At 40.2% G+C, this 5,750-nt stretch overlaps 1 non-coding gene across 1 annotated transcript; it reads left to right on the plus strand.

Annotated features, from left to right (window-relative positions):
- Positions 1 to 828: 828 nt before the first annotated feature.
- Positions 829 to 920, plus strand: LOC119266196. Its single transcript, XR_005131919.1, has one exon. It is a non-coding gene; the product is annotated as a small nucleolar RNA SNORD96 family (small nucleolar RNA).
- The last annotated feature ends 4,830 nt before the right edge of the window (positions 921 to 5,750 follow it).

A 5,750-nucleotide genomic window follows, 5' to 3' on the forward strand; every position in this document is an offset into this window, starting at 1 on the left:
GGTTGCTAGAGTGATAGAAGCTTAAACCCTAGTTTATGCGTTGCTTCGTAAGAGGCTGATTTGGATCCACTCATTTCATGATGTGGTTAGGTTTACCTTAATACTTCTTTTGTAGTTGCGGATGCTTGAAATAGGGGTTAATCATAAGTGGGATGCTTGTCCAAGAAAGGGCAGTACCCAAGCACCGATCCGCCCACATATCAAATTATCAAAGTAACGAACGTGAATCATATGAACGTCATGAAAACTAGCTTGACGATAATTCCCATGTGTCCTCGGGAGCGCTTTTCTCATTATAAGAACTTGTCCAGGCTTGTCCTTTGCTACAAAAAGGATTGGGCCACCTTGCTGTAACTTATTTACTTTCATTACTTGTTACCCGTTACAAATTATCTTATCATAAAATTATCTGTTACCTACAATTTCAGTGCTTGCAGAGAATACCTTACTGAAAACCGCTTGTCATGTCCTTCTGCTCCTCATTGGGTTCGACACTCTTACTTATCGAAAGGACTACGATAGATCTCCTACACTTGTGGGTCATCACCGACCCACTCCGGTGAGCTCCCCCCTTGTTTTTTTTCTACCGCTACTAATTAGGTTAGTTAGTATTTTTAGTTTCTTTTTTTCTACTGCTACTAATTGGGTTAGTTAGTACTGTTAGTTAGGTTAGTTTGATTTTCTAGGTTAGTACTACTAATTAGGTTAGTTAGTATTGTTAGTCAGGTTAGTGTCATTCCTCTCATGTCTTCTTATGTCAGATTTTGTTTTTTGTAGTAATTTAAGTTCTATTTTGTTGACTTGTTTGTTTGAGTTTGTGTTTCCATTTGTCCGGTGATGAAAAACATGTTAATCATACCATCTTTAGCGACTGATTGGTCGTTGTGTGCCCATGCTGTCATTCTGCAATTCTAAGGACAAATTGAACATCTTAGCGTAATTTTTCTGAGTACTTCTGAACTTATGTTGTGAAGATCTGCAATTCTGATGTCCACATTGGCTATGCCATAATTTTGGAGACTGGATTTTATGGCGAAATGTTAATCGAGCTCGAATTTTTCAAATGGACTATCCTTTTGGTGGATCTTGTGTTGCTTACTGCTACTTTTTTTATCATAAGCATAATCCTATTTGCCTAGAAAGCATTGTCTGGCGGCTCAACCATTTGTTATGAAACTCTTTAAATATTCTTATTTGAACTCAGGAATCTATGAAACATTTTTGGTTGATTTTTCTTTCCTAATTGGAGATCGTTGTCTATGAATCCGAGTGATGACTTGTGATGTTAAAAAGTAGTGGCCTGATTCATACATTGATGAGATCTATATTATCACTCTGAGTGATTTGTCTGACAACATATCCAACATTTTCTATGTTTGTGTTTTTTGGTGATATTTCTGTTATTTGGACACAAATGTTCATAATTTGTTTATTAGCTTTGATCTTTTTTGTTAATTTTTGGTTTAAATCTTTCTCTATGAAGAGAGTACAAGCAGATCTTTCTTGTTATCTAGACACTTTTGCTTTGATGTTTAGACTAGGTTAGTTAGGTTAGTTTCTAGGGTAGTTAGGTCAATTAGTTTGTAGGTTAGTTAGGTTAGTTAGGTTAGTTCTATTAACCAGTTCTAGTTTTAGTTTTACTAATTACAAATGCTAGAAAACAACCATGTAAATGATTAGGATTAGGATGCATATGCATCCCTTTTCTTTTGTTTCTTGAAAATCAGAAAATAAAAGGAAAAGGCAGGTTTAGTCATCATTTGTCAATTAGTTGGCTAATGGTTTCTAGAATTATTTGACCATGGGCATTGATGACCCACAAGTATAGGGGATCTATCGTAGTCCTTTCGATAAGTAAGAGTGTCGAACCCAATGAGGAGGAGAAGGAAATGATAAGCGGTTTTCAGCAAGGTAGTCTCTGCAAGTACTAAAATAAGTGGTAACAGATAGTTTTGTGATAAGATAAATTGTAACAAGCAACAAGTAACAAAAGTAAATAAAGTGCAGCAAGATAGCCCAATCCTTTTTGTAGCAAAGGACAAGCCTGGACAAACTCTTATAATAGGAAAAGCGCTCCCGAGGACACATGGGAATATCGTCAAGCTAGTTTTCATCACGCTCATTTGATTCGCGTTCGGTACTTTGATAATTTGATATGTGGGTGGACCGGTGCTTGGGTGCTGTTCTTACTTGAACAAGCATCCCACTTATGATTAACCTCTATTGCAAGCATCCGCAACTACAACATAAGTATTAAGGTAAACCTAACCATAGCATGAAACATATGGATCCAAATCAGCCCCTTATGAAGCAACGCATAAACTAGGGTTTAAGCTTCTGTCACTCTAGCAACCCATCATCTACTTATTACTTCCCGATGCCTTCCTCTAGGCCCAAATAATGGTGAAGTGTTATGTAGTCGATGTCCACATAACACCACTAGAGGTTAGACAACATACATCTTATCGAAATATCGAACGAATACCAAATTCACATGACTACTAATAGCAAGACTTCTCCCTTGTACTCAGGAACAAACGTAACTACTCACAAAGCATATTCATGTTCATAATTAGAGGGGTAATAATGTGCATAAAGGATCTGAACATATGATCTTCCACCAAATAAACCAACTAGCATCAACTACAAGGAGTAATCAACACTACTAGCAACCTACTAGCACCAATCCCAGACTTGGAGACAAGAATTGGATACAAGAGATGAACTAGGGTTTGGAGATGAGATGGTGCTGGTGAAGATGTTGATGGAGATTGCCCTCTCCCGAAGAGAGGAGCGTTGGTGATGACGATGGTGATGATTTCCCCCTCCCGGAGGGAAGTGTCCCCGGTAGAATAGCTCTGCTGGAGCCCTAGATTGGTTCCGCCAAGGTTCCGCCTCGTGGCGGTGGAGTCTCGTCCCGAAAGGTTGCCTTCTATTTTTTTCTCATCGAAAGACTTCATATAGGAGAAGATGGGCGTCAGAGAGCCACCAAGGGGCCCACGAGATAGGGGGGCACGCCTAGGGGGGCGCGCCCCCGCCCTCGTGAGTAGGGTGTGGGCCCCCTGGCCTTCATCTTTGGCGATGATTTTTCTTTATTTATTTTAAGGTATTCCGTGGAGTTTCAGGACTTTTGGAGTTGCGCAGAATAGGCCTTCAATATTTGCTCCTTTTCCAGCCCAGAATTCCAGCTGCCGGCATTCTCCCTCTTCATGTAAACCTTGTAGATTAAGAGAGAATAGCCATAAGTATTGTGACATAACGTGAAATAACAGCCCATAATGCAATAAATATTGTCCTAAAAGCATGATGCAAAATGGACGTATCAACTCCCCCAAGCTTAGATCTCGCTTGTTCTCAAGCGAAAAGCCGATAACAATAAATATGTCCTCATGTTTAGGGGTAGAGGCGTCGATAAAAAATAAAATACGGACATGAAGGCATCATGGTTATTTCATAACAGCAACATATATAGATTTTTTCATATGATTACTCATGTTCAAGTGATGATCTTTTCACAAAGCCAAAGCATGAATCAGAAACCTTATTGAGCACCAACAAATTATACCCTCAGTCATTGAAGCAATTGCAATTTATCATAACATCGGAAAGAGTCTGTGTCAGAGCTTAAAAGCAAGTCCACATACTCAACTATCACTTAGTCCTTCATAATTGCTAACACTCACGCAATACTTGTGGTTACGGAGTTTTAATTGGACACAGAGAAAGATAGGGCTTATAGTTTTGCCCCACAACCTTTTACCTCAAGGGTAATGTCAACAATAATAATTCATGCTCCCCCACATCCAATTAGATATATATATCATGTTCTTTCCAACATGCTGAACTTGCCAAAGGATAAAATGAAAAAAAAGCTGAAGATCACCATGACTCTTGCATAAGGTAGAGTATAATAATAAAAGATAGGCCCTTCACAGAGGGAAGCAGGGGTTGTCATGCGCGTTTAGGGTTGATGCACAAAATCTTAGTGCAAAAGAACGTCACTTTATATTGCCCCTTGTATGTGAACCTTTATTATGCAGTCCGTCGCTTTTATTACGTCCACAACAAGTTCGTACAAAGGTTATTTTCTCCGCACTAATAAGTCATGCATATTTAGATAGCAATTTTTATTGCTTGCACTGATGACAACTTACTTGAAGGATCTTACTCAATCCATAGGTAGATATGGTGGACTCTCATGGCAAAACTGGTTTAAGGGTATTTGGAAGCACAAGTAGTATTTCTACTTAGTGCTGAGAATTTGGCTAGCATGAGGGGGAAAGGCAAGCTCAACATGGTAGAGGATCCATGACAACATACTTTATCTCAGATGTAAGAAAACATAACTCATTATGTTGTCTTCCTTGTCCAACATCAACTCTTTAGCATGTCATATTTTAATGAGTGCTCCCAATCATAAAAGATGTCAATGATAATATATCTATATGTGAAACCTCTCTTTCCTTATTACTTCCTATTAATTGCAACGATGACCAAAGCTATATTTGCCAACTCCCAACAACTTTTAATCATCATACTCTTTCTATGTGGAGTCATTACTTTCACTAGGATCAATATGAACTCTTTGATTCTTTTTATTCTTTTTCTTCTAATCACCCAAGATCATGGCAAAATACTCAAGCCCTTGACTCAACACTAATCTTTATTATATAGCTCACGGACTCGATTACAAAGAAGGATCATAAAGCAAAACACGAAACTAGATCATGCCATGACTTTATTATACTAAATCAAGATACTACTAAAAGGATCGAACTAAGAAAAACGGTAAAGATAGGAGTTGTGATGGTGATACGATACCAGGGCACCTCCCCCAAGCTTGGCAGTTGCCAAGGGGAGTGCCCATACCCATGTGATTATGTCTCCTTCTTTGTTGTTGGCGGTGGAGGTGTTGTTGATGATGCAAGCTTGTCGTCCACCTTCCATGGCATAGGCTCACCATCATAGAAGGATGATCGAGTCTCCGAAATCCTCAAATCTGCAGCCAAACTCATCCTTTTGAATCTATATTCATACTCACAGTTTTGGTTTTGCAGATCATAGATTTGGGCTTGGAGGTGCTCGATCTTCTCACGTAGCTTGAAGATGGCTTCCTCGGTCTTCTTGGCATCCGGCTCGTAGTTGTTGGTGAACTCCGCGAGCATCTTGTGGGTAGCGTTGATTCCACGCTCCACCGCCCCCTGGCACTGGAAAACTTGTTGCTCCATTGCTTCGAGCCTCAACTCCATGCTTCCCGTTCCCTTTGGTCCCTCAACATCGCGGATGTGCAGCAACCCATCACGCATCTCAATGGTTTGAGGGTGTCGCAACACCTCCGCGAGGTAAGGGTTGATCACCTTCTCGAAGAACTTGTCCTTGGAAGCACTTGGGGTCGTCATGATGATCTAGACCTGTCAGAAAAACAGCTCGAAACAAGAACAGGGGAGATTTGCGTGATACGAGAGTCAGAACCTTCGGGACTATATATAATGAATTTTTACCGACCAAAATACGTATCGTGCAAGGAAACGGAGTCCAGAGGGCACACGAGGTGCTCACGAGGTAGGGAGCGCGCCTAGGGGGGTAGGGCGCGCCCTCCACCCACGTGGAGGCCTCGTGTCCTCCCCGGACTGCTACTTATTTTTTTATTTTTCTAAATATTCCAAAACAGAGAAATATTGCCTTAAAATTGTTTTGGAGTCGGTTTACTTACCGTACCACATACCTATTCCTTTTCGGAGTTTGGGACG

The sequence above is a fragment of the Triticum dicoccoides genome, chromosome 2B (genome assembly GCF_002162155.2).
Source record: "Triticum dicoccoides isolate Atlit2015 ecotype Zavitan chromosome 2B, WEW_v2.0, whole genome shotgun sequence".
Classification (NCBI taxonomy): domain Eukaryota; kingdom Viridiplantae; phylum Streptophyta; class Magnoliopsida; order Poales; family Poaceae; genus Triticum; species Triticum dicoccoides.